Consider the following 14,087-nt stretch of genomic DNA (forward strand, 5'->3'; position numbering starts at 1 on the left):
TATGACACATAGGCAATATTTAAATACAGTTAATTCATAAAAATGAACATATAAAATGCTGAATCAGATGAGGAAGAGCTAGCTTCCCCTCATGTCCATGTTCTGGTATTTAAAAAATTTTACTTCCTGTCCTAAATGATCCCACACCATCCATACATTTTAAATTTTTTTCAGGTATCAAAACCATGCTTACTAATCTAAAATTTGCTGGTTCTACTGTCTGGTGTTGTTGTTGTATTTTTTTTTTTTCGTGGAACATTTGTACATCTCAAATCCTGCAGCAGGACCTCTCTTATTGTTCATGATTTTTCAAAGATCAGTGAGAATGGCTTGGAGCCTTCAGTAGTCTGTGTCACTTCTATTCTCTGATACACCAGGTTGACCAGGACTGTCACTGAAAAAGAGTGGATAATATCCCATGACATGATGTTGATGATGATGATGATATAGGAGTTGATCTAAGAGAGATAGTGAAGCTAAAAAGTGGAATTCTGATGACAAATGTAATTTCCTGTGGTGAAGAAAAGAAAGTGCAATATAAAGAGACCCATTTGCACTCCTTGGTAATCTCAGTAACACAGCTTATATTTTAAAAAGATGTATAGAAAAAATGGGAAAAAAATCAAAGGTAATTGAACATGAATACAAAATACAGTCAAAATCATAAGAATACTGTCTGGAGTGCTAAAACTCAGAATGTTAGGCTAGTGATGAAATCCTAGGACAGTAAAAATGACTTTTTAATCCATGTTGGAAGTAAGAGAAGGGGTAGGACTACGATTTGGGGTGAATAAATTGAGGATAATAGGTGACAGAAGGCTGAACTGTTTAACTCCAGATTTAATTATTATTATTTTTTTTTTCTATACAGGGGAATGACCTTTGGAATAGAACAAAAATAGTTACCAGGATGTTAGAAACAATGATAAGGGAAATGACTATAAGAGAACCCCTTAGCTGCCCTCAATCAACTTTAGCTACCCTCAGCTAAAGTCATTAGATATGGAGAGACTATATTCAGGATGCTGAAAGAACAGACAGGGTAATTTCTGAGCCATTCTCACTGATCTTTGAAAAATCATGAACAATAAGAGAGGTCTTGCTGCAGGATTTGAGATGTACAAATGTTCTACGAAAAAAAAAAATACAACAACAACAACACCACCAGACAGTAGAACCAGCAAATCTTAGATTAGTAAGCATGGTTTTGATACCTGAAAAAAATTTAAATGTATGGATGGTGTGAGATCATTTAGGACAGGAAGTAAAATTTTTTAAGAGCCAGCATAACAGAGTAATTGGGCTGTTAAATCAGAGAAATCTGATAAACACTATATTTGGCAAAGTCCTATATTTATACAAATATATCCTATATTTGTAGGTAATATGAAAAGAAATGGACTGATAATAGGTGCATTCAGATCTGGTTGAGTGGCCAAACCCAAAGAATATTCAATGTCAGCTTGGAGGAATAGGGTTTCTAGTGAAGTGCTTGTCTTCTGGGACTCCTTGAGACCTGGCTTCTTCCTGGTGACACCAGTTCCTTCACCATTTTCTTCAGTACCAGCTACATTTTCTCTCACTCGTTATGGCGAGGGAATGCAGGTGCTCTTTGCTCCTCATTGCCACTTTCAGATTCTACTTCTACCACTACCACCACTAAACAATTTCTTGTTTGGAGTTCATACCATCTAAATTTATGACCCAGTGGAGATTTTGATGTCTCTTGCCTATCATATCCAAGGACATTTTCCTTCCTTCCTCAGTCATTTCAGTGCCTGGCTTATAGTTTTCTCTCTTCTTCATCTCTTGTCTTTATTTAGGGGACTTCAACATACATATTAAAATATCCTAAATTTCCAGTTCTTTAATCTATTCACTTCCCATGAGCTACTCCTCCAATCCATCTCAGGTACACTATCACTTGTATGTGTTGAATTTCCTTGTTCACAAACTATCTGATCATAATCGTTTATGATTCCATTGTTCCCTATTCCATAAATTCCCTAACCATGTTCTTTATCCCCCCTATGACCTCCATCTATACTGGTTGCATATATTTCCTTTCCCTGTCTTGACTCCATGGTGAAGCACCTCACCTTTACACTCACTGCTCTTCTTATGCTGTGAAATGGAGCTAGAGGATATGCTTATTGAACCCAGTACAATTTTTTTTTATTAAATTTCATCTGGGCCTTAAATGCATCAAGGAAAACAATCTTTTCCTCCTGAATCAGAGGAGATGTTAGGGAGCCATTGGAGTTTATTGGGCAGGGGAAGGGGAGAAGGGTAGGGTAAAGACTATTGGAGACTACATAGCAACTTTTTTAAAACTCCTCATCTCTCTTCAACCAGATGCCAGGGTGTTTTTGTTGTTGTTATTGGTTTTGTTTTGGGGTTTTTCTAAAGCAATAACTTGGCTTTGTCACCCTTGCTCACTCAGTGACTTCTCATGGTTTCCAAGATCAAATATAAATTACCCCATTTGACATTTAAAGCTCTTCATAATTTGGTCCTTTCTTACCTTTCCAGTTTTCCACATACTGTTTGATCTACAAACCTTGCTGCTTACTCAAGTGATCCCATTCAATCCTGTCTTTTCCGGCATATTACCCCCTCTGTCATCCCTACTCTCTTATTTTTGATCTTTCCTTGTCTACTGGCTACTTCTCTACTATCCATACACATACTCATGTCTCCCCATCCCCAAAACACTCTCACTTGTTCCTTTCTTCTCCACTAGCTCTCATCCTATTTCTTTTCTCTCTTTTGTGGCTAAACGCTTTGAGAAGGCCATCTACAATCTACTTCCTTTTTGCTCACCCTTTTAACTCTCAACAATTTGGCTTTTGATCTCATCATTCAACCCAACCTACTCTCTCCAAAGTTACCAATGATCTTTTTATTGCCAAATTTAATTATTTTTCTCAGTCTTCATGTTTCTTGACCTCTCTGCAGCCTTTGACATTGCCATTCAACCCCTTCTCCTTTGATACTCTTTTCTCTCTATGCTTTTGGGACAATAGTCCCTCCTGGTTCTCCTCCTACTCATCTAATTGCTCTTTCTCAGTCTTCCTTACTGCATCTTCAGCCAGGTCCCATCTTCTAATTGTGGGTATCCCACAGGGCTCTCTTCTGGATCATTGTCTCTCTTCTTCCTCTACACTATTTCATTTGGTGGTCTCATCAGTCCTCATGGATTTAAATATCATCTCTGAGCTGATGATTCCCAGATCTACTTATCCAGCCTTAATCTCTCTTATGACCTCCAATCTCACATCTCCAACTGTCTGTTAGAAATCTTGAACTGAATATCCCAAAGATATTAAATTCACCATGTCCAAAACTGAACTCATTATCTTTCCCCTTAAGTCCTCCCCCCTTTTAAACTTCCGTACTGCTGTTGAGGGTACCACCATTCTCCCAGTCACCCAGGCTTGCAACCTAGATGTTGTCCTTGATTCCTCACTCTCACCTCCTAAATCCAATGTGTACCTAAAGCCTGTCGATTTTACCTTCATAACATCTCTCACAAACACCTTTTCTCCTCTGATATTTCACTGCCCTGCTGCAGATCCTTATTACCTCATGCTTGGGCTATTGCAATAGCCTGTTGTTTGTTCTCCTTGCCACAGGTCTCTCTCCACTCCAGTCCATCTTTCATTCAGCTAAGAGTGAGCTTCCTAAAGTTAATATTCACTTCCCTTCTTCTCCCTATCCTTCTCCCCTTTCCCGCCCTCCCCTACTTAATAAACTCCAATGGCTCCTTATCATTTCCAGAATCAAATATGAAATTGTGTGTCTTGGTCATTTAGAGCCCTTCACAATCTTCCTCCCCTGCTACACACAAACCTTTCCAATATTCTTACACTGTCTCAGGTATCCTGGAATGCAGTAACACTGTCCTTTTTGCTACTGCTCATGCTAGAAACTATATCTCCAAGCTCAGGGCATTTTTACTAACTTTATGCTAGAAATTTTTTCCCACCCCATCTCTGTCACCAGGCTTCCCTGGTTTACTTAAAATCCCACTAAAAATCCCAGAGGAAGCCTTTACACATCCCTCTTAATTCTAATGCCTTCCCTCTATTAATTATCTCAAATTATCTTATGCAGAATTTGTTCATAAATACTTCTTTGCTGTTGACCCCATTAAACCGAGCTCCTTGAGAGCAGGTCCTGTCTTTTGCTTTTCTTTGTAGCCCCAGAATTTAGCATATTGCCTGGCACATACTAGGTGCATAATGGTTCAGTGGGTAGACTGCTAGGCCTGGACTCAAAAAGTTGTTGTTGTTGTTTATTGATTTTCAGTCATGTCCAACTCTTCATGACTCCATTTGTTTGTTTGTTTTTTTGGCAAAGATACTGGAGTGGTTTGCCATTTACTTCTCCAGCACATTTTTACAGATAAGGAAACTGAGGCAAACAGGGTTAAGTGATTTGCCCTGGGTCACAGAGGTAGTTAATGTTGAGGTCAGCTTTGAATTCAGGAAGTTGAGTCTTCCAGCCTCTAGGCCTGACACTTTTTCTACTGTGCCACCTAGTTGCCCTGGAGTCAGGAAGACCTACGTTTAAACCCTAATGTTGTCAAGGGTCATAGAGAGAATTTAGTAAGATAGTGGGCCTGGGAATGGTTTCGGTATGTTTTGATCAACTTAAAAGCAGAAAGATAAGGGAAGGAAAAAATGAATATACCACGGAAAATGGGAGAGAGAAGGTTTACAATTTCATATATATCAGAGTATATAAATAGAAGCTATACAAACAAGGAGGAAATGTTTGTGGAAAGTGGGCTTTCTAACCTCAAAATACACGCACACCCACATACACACACAAACACACACAGACACACAAAGTTTGGTGTAATATACTCACCTCTATAGGAACCCGGGAGAAGTGGGAGAAGAAGAAATAAGAAAGAGGATAGATCAAGGGGAGAATTGGTCATAAGGAAAACAAACTCCTACTTCAGAGAATGGATGATGAAGCTTAAAAGAAATGGTAAAAACTTGTAATTGGGTTCATGGTAAGGCGAAGAGAAGAGATAACAGGGAATGGAAGCAGATTGCTTCAAACGGATCAGTAGTATTGATAGACTCCACTTTCACCATTCTTTTCTTCTTTGTAAAGGCGAAAAGAGAGGAAATGAGAGAAAGAGATTGAGGGAAATACAGAGTTAACAGTTTATAACTGCATGTTGAACTTTCTTATAAAATGGATCAAGGTAGCAGAACAGATTAGAAGTCAGAATCCAACAAAATTTTGATTATAAGAAACTCACTGGAACAATAATGATTCACCCAGATATAAAATAAGGAATTGAAGCAAAATCTATTATTTCAACTGTATTCAAAAACAAAAGAAAGAAAGAAAAAGAAAAAAAGAAAGAAAAAGAAAAGCTGGAATAGCAGTTAGCAATTATAATGTCAAACAAATCCACAGCAAAAATAGACTTGCCTAAGAGATAAACATGGCAACTGCATTGTCATTAAAGGCATGAAAGGAAAAGAATTAACATCAATACTTCATATATAAGCACCAAAGGGCATAGCATCTAACTATTTAAAGCAAAAGATAAATTACAGAAAGAAATAATAAAACCATAATAACTGGGGACCTCATTACACCACTATAAGATCTAGACAGATTTAATTAAAAAATAAATTTAAGAACTTGAATAAAATTTTAGAAAAATTAGATATGATAGATCTGTAATGACTACTAAATAGGAATAGAAAGGACTATACCTAGTTTTAAACATTCAGTGATACATTTACAAAATATATGAGTTTGTTTTAAGGAATACAAAACCTACAAATTGAGAAAGACATGTTAAATATATCCTTTATTGACTGTAATGTAGTAAGCATTATGTTCAATAAAGGGCCATTAAAAAAAGGGTTATAAATTAATTGGGTTCAGGATAACTAATTTAAAGAATAGGCAGGTCAAAAATATAATAGAAACAGATAGTTTGATCAAAGAAAATGCAACAATGAGACATTTCAACATTGTTTTGGATTCAGCTGTCGTTCATCCTTCATTTTTGAAGAGAACCAGTGATATCACAGATGATGTCTTGACTCTCATATGAATTGGATTTAAGTGAAGTAGTTGCACAAAGTTGTCAGCTTTATTCTCTCAGTCATCAAAGTGCAATGGTAAGAGAGAAGTCAGGTAACTATCATTGGTAACCTTGGAGAGATCAATTTCAGTAGAATGATAAGGTCAGAAGCAGGATCTTAAGGGGTTCAGAAGAGAATGAAGGGAGAGAAAGTAGAAGACACCTGTTGTAAACAATCTTTTCAAGGAGTTTAACTGCAAAGGGCAGAAGAGATATAAGACAATAGTGAGTATGGAAGGATCAGCTGAAGGTTTTTTGAGGATGAGAGATATGTGGGTATGTTTATAAGCAGTAGGGAATGAGCAAGTAGACAAGGAGAGATTGAAAATAAGAAATAAGAATGGGAATGATAAAGGGGGCAATCTGTTGGAAAAGGGGATGGAATGAAATCCCTTAAATGGGTAGAGGTGTTAGCCTTGGTAAGGCGCAAGTAAGGCCACCTCATCATATGAAATGAGTGAAGGTGGCAGAAAACATGTGAGTGATATGAGATGAGGAAGATGAAAGATGAGCTCACAACTAAAAAAACCTAAATTTTTTTCTGTAAAATATGAGGCAAGGTTCTCAACTGGGAGGTGAAGAGAGAGGGGACAATGGAAGGTTTGAGAAGGGATTGAAAAGATTTCAAAGAACTGTTGTGAAAAGTGGGATAGTGAGTTCATAAGGCAGGTATAGAAGAATTGCTTATCAGCAGTGTGGGCCCAGTTGAGGTTGTGTAACAAATTTTTAGTACACCCAATCAGAATGGTCTGTGATTTTCTCCTTCATTCAGTAGCTCATGTGTAAGAGCACATGTGGCAAATGGTGGGAGTGATCTAAGGCTGAGGCTTGGCAGGGCATAAATGGTAAAATGATAAGGGGGCTGGGATTCAAGAGGACAGTATAGAGTTTAATTGGTTCACCAGGAGTTCCAGCTGGGGAAAAGAAGAAAGAATGGCTAGTGTAGCCTGGGAGAGAATTGAGAGGTCAAAGGATTGGATATTGTGGTATGGACAAAAAATAGGAGGGACAAGTGAAAAGTCAAATAGATTGTAGTGGGCTAAGATAATTTCAAGAAACATTTATAGCTATCTTAAACCAGGGAAAGGTCGCAGTATGAAACAATATGCTTTAGGGTTAACATTCTATTCTTAACAGAAAATAGTCATTTAATCTCCTGAAACTACTTAATTTCTTCTTTGTCTACTCAAGTGCTCTTTCCTAGGTAATCACAAGTGACCTGAAATAATCATAAAGACCTTTGCTCTCTGATCAATACCATAATCCCTTCAGAATGAGGAATTATTGTACTAACCTTGGATGGGTCATAACCTTCCTTTTGGAGATGGGAAATGCAATGAACTTAACTTAGCCAGATATATTTTCTTCTAAAGATTGATGATGAAGAATGCTCCCAACTTCTTAGCTGAAGGGTGTTATACAAATTAAGAAGGGGACATTTATTTTCTGAAGTAGCCATTGTATTTTTTTGTTTTTCTTGACTAATTTTAATTGTTGTATACAGAAAGCATCTGGGGTGGCAAAGTGTAAAAAGGGGGCAATATAGAAATGTAAATTAGATGGCACAGTGGATAGAGCCTTGGGCCTACAGTCAGGAAGACTTGAGTTCAATCTGACCTCAGACTTACTAGCAGTGTAATCCTGAGCAGATCATGTAATCTCTGTCTGCCTCAGTTTCTTCAACTATAAAATCAGAATAATAATAGCATCTATCTCCCAAGGTTGTTGTAAGGATCAAATTAAATAACATTTATGAAGTGTTTAGCACAGTGCCTGGCACATAGTAGGTGCTTGATAACTGTGCCCTTCCCACCCCAGCCCCCCTTACATGTTGTCTCCCAAAATAGAATGAAAACTCCTTGATAGTAGTGATTAAGTTTCATTTTTTTCTCTCTATCCCCATTACCTAGTAGAGTGCCTGACACTTAGAATATGCTTGATAATTTTTTTTCCCTTTTGTTTCATTGATTGATATTACTTGTCCATTCCCTCTGTCTTTATTTTTTTTTTTTTTGGACTGAATCTCTGATTTCATTAGCATAGGGAATTCCTGATGAAGAAATTCTCTTTTCCAATACACATTTGCATCTTTCCTGAAACTGATAGTCTTAGAAGTGACCTATAGCCATAAAATAAAATAGAATAGAATAGAATGGAATAGAATAGAATACCTAGCATTTACATAGAGATTTAAGATTTGCAAAGTACTTTACATTTCTTATCTCATTTTCTACTCAGGACTATCCTTTGAAGTAGGTATTGTTATTATTATGACCATTTTACAGTTGAGAAAACTGAGTCAAACAGAGCTTAATTGATGGGGGTATACAAGAGCTAGTTACGTGTCTTAAGAGTAGATTTGAACTCAGGTTTTCCAGACTGAGTCCAGAACTCTATCTACTATTCCTTTACCTGCCACCAACTCAACTTAATTAGAAAGTTAGCTTTCTATCTACTCTGCCATGATGTCTCACATTGCATGTCATAGCAAGTCACAGTTTATCCATCTGACTTTCAAGGCTCTCCATACTTCCACCTATCCCTGTAAATTATCCAACCCCGTTTCTTCCTCTGTAATGCTGTTCTTCCATTTCTGTTAGCATTTTCTCCTTCATACCTCATGAATGTTATTGCACTTATGCCTTTGTTTATGCTATTTTCTGCTTCCTTCCTGAAATAACCTCTTTAATCCCTAATGCCTGTCCATCCTTTAAGGATCATCTTAACTTCAACTACACTATCCTTGGTTCATCTCTCACTTCTCTCTACTTCTGTATAAATTATAGTGTATTTTATTTTGTAATGTTTTAAATTTTCAAATTATTTTGTATGCATGTAAGTCTTATAAGCTCTTAGTTTCCTTATCTGTAAAATGTGCTGGAGAAGGACATGGCAAATCACGCAGTTATCTTTGCCAAGAAAACCCCAAACGGGTCATGAAAATAGGACACAACTGAGACAAGCTCTTGGAGGACTGGGACACGTCTTGCATAGTTTTTAATATCCCTCTCACAGCACTTTATATAGTGTTGGGCACATAGAATATACTCAATAAATAACTGATAAACTAAATGCCATAGGTGTTAATGTTTTTAATACTTTGTATTTATAGGCAGAGAGGAGACAAAGGATATAAAGTAAACATTTAATACTAATGCTCTGTGTTATGTTTTTTAGAATCCTCTGGCTAGTAAACAAGCATAGGAGGGTAGAAGAAAATACTGATTGATTCTGAGTAGGTTAGTACTTCAACTTCTGAGTTTAAAGACAAATACGTTCATTTCTCAAGTGATTATTGGCATATGCCTAATTGTTGATGAATTATCAACATTTTATCTGCTCAGAATAGGATAACCTTTAAGTTGTATTTATAGTTTGTTCACTTATATAATGGTTATATTGATAATGACGGTAAGGGGAGCCCAAACATGGTAATGCATTTTGGGGAGTTTGAAAATATACCTGTATAGGGAGAAAGGGAAGGGAAGAAGCATTTCTATAGCATTTACAGTGTACTAAATACTGTGGTAAACACTTTAAAAATATTATCTCATTTGATCCTCATAACAGTCCTGTGAAGTAGGTTCTGTTATTATCCCTGTTTTATAGTTGAGGAAACTGAGGCAAACAGATTAAGTTTCTTGTCCAAATGACTTGCCCAAGATCACAGAGCTAGTGTATGTAGTTACATTTGAACTCAGGTCTTCCTGACTCTAGGCCCAGCGCTATCTCTACTGTTCCACCTAACTAACTGCCTTGTATATGCAGAATCCTCTTTTAAAAGTCTTTGTGAAGTTTTAAGCTATTAAAACTTCAACTCCTAAAATTACTACAATCTATAAGCACAGACACTGGAAAGAAAAAGGAAAGATGAGGGTATAGGCCAAGGGAAAAACTATCTGTATGGAGCAGCTGAGGAACCAAGGGCCAGTAGCTGAAGATGTGGCCCCTCCTACTGGCTACGTAAAAGGAAGAGCAGACCAAGGCCTGAGTAAGCTCTTTCAGTAATACCTCTTGGAAACTGTGAGCTTCACTGTTCATCTGCTACCCACTATTACAGCTATGGCTTTTTCTGTTTCTCCCCTTATTCTTTTTCTAAACTCATAATTAGTCATTTAAGAGAAAACTATCCCTAACCTTCTCTCAGGAGGATTTCTGTCTTCCTTAACCTTAACCCTAACTATGTCCTTCTCCACCTTTGCCCACCCCTTCTAATACTTTTAAACTAATAAGCTTAAAGCTGCACTAAGACTTTTGGGATATTCTGTATAGTAAGATCCTTAAAATTCAGGTGAGAGAATTAAATAAACTTTATTAATAGTAATAATAAACCTTTTATACTACTACTAGTAGTAATAAAACTTTTCTCCAAACCAGTGAACTACTACAGTGATATAATAAAATACTAAAACTTACCTACAAACTACATATCTGGTTACACTTAGGATGAACTTAAGAAAACGAGACCAAGAATAAGATAGGGGTAGAAAATTTGGGAGACAATATAAGTTAATGGTAAAATGAGGAATAATGCCTTCCAAGTTCTTTAAACATTTTCATTCTCTATAGTTATGGGCTTGTTGTGGTGGTGATGATGGTAGTGATTGTTGTCCTTTAAAAATTTTATTGCTCTTTCTTTTTGTATTAATGTATCTTTTTAAAGATTCCCACACACACATATCCCCAAACCACCTCTTCAAAAAAAAAATGCAATCAAGTAAAACCAATGTCTAAAAATGCATGCATTATTTTATACCTTCATTATTCATTACTTGCCTGCTGAGAAGCAAGAGGCATCCTTTATTACCTAGTCTTCCAAAGTCATAATTAGTCACTGCATTACCAGAGTTCTGAAATTTTACTGGGTTAACTTTAACATTATTATTATCATTGATTAGTTGTTCTGTTTGTTCTGCTTATGTCTCCCTGTATCACTTTATATTATTCTTCCCAAGTTTATCTGAATTCTTCATATTTGTATTTCTTATGATGCAATAATAGTCCATTGCATTCATATATTACAGTTTGTTCTGTCATTCTCTAATCAGTGAGTCCCCATTTGTATTTTCTTGTCCTTTGCTACCAAAACTGCTCTACTGTAAATATTTTTGTACATAAGAATATTCCTAGCAGTCTTTTTTTTTGGTCGATAAGAAATAGAAACTAACTAGGTGCTCATCATTGGGGAATAATTAAACAAATGTGGTACTCCAGTATAAAGGACTTCCTGTGATAGAAGAAACAAATTGGGAAAGGCAGATGGGGCATTTGTATCAGTAAATGGAAGCCCATAACTATAGAGAATGAAAATGTTTAAAGCACTTGGAAGACATATTCCTTATTCCCTTGACCCACTCCTTCAGACTTCTTTAACCACAGATAGGGATGGTTACACAATAGATTTCATCATTACCGATGTGTTCCACTTCCAGTTAGAAAATCTGACATTCCCCCCATCTGACCATAAACATTTATCATTCTGCCTTTCTCTATGCCTCATTTTTCCTAATTCTTCACCTTCACTGAGACCTTAAATCTCTCTACCCTGCAGTGCTTTCTGAAGCCCTAACTTCACTTTTCTCTCAAGCTACTGGTAAGTCATTTCGGCTCTTCACTGTTTTCTCAAATACTTTGCCTCTGTCCTGTGGCTGCTCATCTGTTCTCAGAACTAAACCATACTCTGCATTGCTCCTACTATTCACCTCATCTGATAAAAGAAGGTAGAAAAAATCTCATTACAGTATTGACTTGGTAACTTACAAAGTCATGTTATCCACTCTCCTCCTTAAATGATTCCATATCTCACTCCCTATGGAAGCTCTTTCCAAGTGTTCCCTCCTCAAGGCTCTCACACTTTGTTTTTCACCTTTTTCTCAGCTTATGACCTTGCCTCTTACTTTACTGAGGCCATTCCATCTGAGATCTTTTTTTCCTTTTCTCTTTACCTCTAAACCCCTTAATCTCAATTCTTCTCCTTTCCCCAGTCTCTGACAAAGAAGTGTCCCTTTTCCTTGTGAAGGCCACGCAATGCTAAATAAATGTTTGCTGATCAATTGCTCGTTAATTAAACTTATCAACAAGACTTCAACAATGGAGAACATTAGGAACAACACAGGAAATATAATAAACATCCAGGGAAAGTACAGGGCATGTACAGGGAACTTTGAGTAGTGCAAATTTCCTAGATCATGGAAAATATGATACAAGAATTCTAGGGAAAGAGTTTAAACTTGTAAGCAAAATTGAAGAGTTTTGAGCAGAATAAGCTATATGACGAGCTATATTGCTAAGGAAAATATGTCTAAACATATTATTAGGAGTGGACAGTGGAGAGTATGAAGGTATGAAGACCTGTTAAGAAGCTATTGTAATTAAAATACTAAATTTAAAAAAAAAGAAGCAATTGTAATTGTTAAAGCACATAGTAATAAGGCCTTATATTAGGATAGTGTCAGTATGAAGGTAGAACAAACTAGACTTACATTTAATTTAACATGAGAGATGAGAGAAGAGGAAGGAGTTATAGGTAACACCAAAATTTAAAACATGGAAACCTGGGTGGTTCTACTGACAGAAATAGTCAGCTTACAAAAAGGATATGTATTTTTGGGAAAAATCATAAGCTTGCTTTTGGACATATTATATTACATACAATTCTACTTATAGAGTTGGTAGTTGGAAGAGTAGTAGCAAGTAAGATTGCTAAGGAACAGCAAAAGAAAGGGTAAGGATTGCAACTTAATAGCCTGAAAAAAAGTTTGAAGAGCAAATGAACATTTAGAGAAGTGGGAAGAAAATCAAAAGAATGTGGTGAAGGAGGCAGGAAAGACAGTGGTAAGTAATATATGCTACCAAGAGATCAAGGGGATAAGGACTGGGGGAGAAAAAACTATTTTATTTGGCTAAAAAGAAGTATAACTAGTGATCTTGGTGAGAGTGATTCGATGAAAACCAGTCACAAGGACAGAAGTTGGGAAAAAGTCATAGCATTAGATATGGATAGCTTTTCCCAAAGAACAGAAAGATGGAATAGTACTTGATTGTGTAGACCAGTCAGTTGAAGGCCTTGTTTTTTGTTTGTTTTGTTTTGTTTTTTGTTTGTTTGTTTATTTGTTTGTTAACTGGGAAAATGCTACACATTTGCTGGCAACTGGGAACAGTGAGTGGATGGAGTCTGAAGGTTCTTTTAGAAGAGTGAGGTTTAACATGGTCATGGAGGTGGTGGAATGAGATAAAATAAGTCTTTCTTTGAGATTGCTAGGAGAGAGAAAGAGAGAGAAGAAGAATGCTGAGAAATTTTGTGGAGATTAAGAGTGTGGGAAGTTTATTAATTGAAGAGTCTGTACCTTCCATTAGTTGTTTGTCTATCCAAATTTTCTAAGTAAGCAAGACTTAAAGGCATCTAATCTAACTTTCTTAGTTTAGAACATATATAGTAAGTTCTAGATAGCCAGTGAGTAAATATACTTTTTGTAAATCTCTACAGCAAAAACAAAATTACAGTTTCCAAAATGGTTTGCTATCAGCTAACTTTTTTTTCCCCTGAATTAACTCTCGGAACTTTAAGCTTCATGCTGAAAAATTATTTGTAAAAAGTTTTAAATTGTGAACATTTAATTATTATCATTTCTTAGGAATACTTTTCATTGAGACTTCAAAACTTGATAGTAACAAATCAGGAACTAATACTTCTCTTTCACCTTTTTTTTCTTTTTATTAAACGCTATCTTTTCCCTTGATTATGTTCATTTATAGAGTGTGAAGACTCTTCTATAGAAGAAAGATACAGAGTAATCTCTTTTGATGTGGGTTTTGAATACAAACTTAATTAACCTATAGGTAGTTTCTGTTAATTATTAGATCTTCCTGTTAAAAATAATACTTGGGAAATTTTAGCACACATAGATAATAAGATTCCTCCTGTCTTAGTAGTAGTTTATATTTAAAAAGTTAGATAGACTTG

At 36.2% G+C, this 14,087-nt stretch overlaps 1 protein-coding gene across 2 annotated transcripts in view; it reads left to right on the forward strand.

Moving 5' to 3' along the window:
* MANEA (mannosidase endo-alpha) overlaps nucleotides 1–14,087 on the forward strand; it is a 90,921-nt gene that overhangs the window by 16,717 nt on the left and 60,117 nt on the right. Inside the window, exon 2 of one of the 2 annotated variants that reach the window (XM_027854560.1) lies at nucleotides 9,302–9,363. The exons of the other annotated variant lie outside the window; for it this stretch is intronic. The gene's annotated coding sequence lies outside the window, so the exon portion shown is untranslated. The remainder of the gene's footprint in view (nucleotides 1–9,301; nucleotides 9,364–14,087) is intronic. 2 annotated transcript variants of the gene reach the window in all.

This window comes from Vombatus ursinus, unplaced genomic scaffold, assembly GCF_900497805.2.
Source record: "Vombatus ursinus unplaced genomic scaffold, bare-nosed wombat genome assembly UNPS02000582.1, whole genome shotgun sequence".
Lineage (NCBI taxonomy): Eukaryota > Metazoa > Chordata > Mammalia > Diprotodontia > Vombatidae > Vombatus > Vombatus ursinus.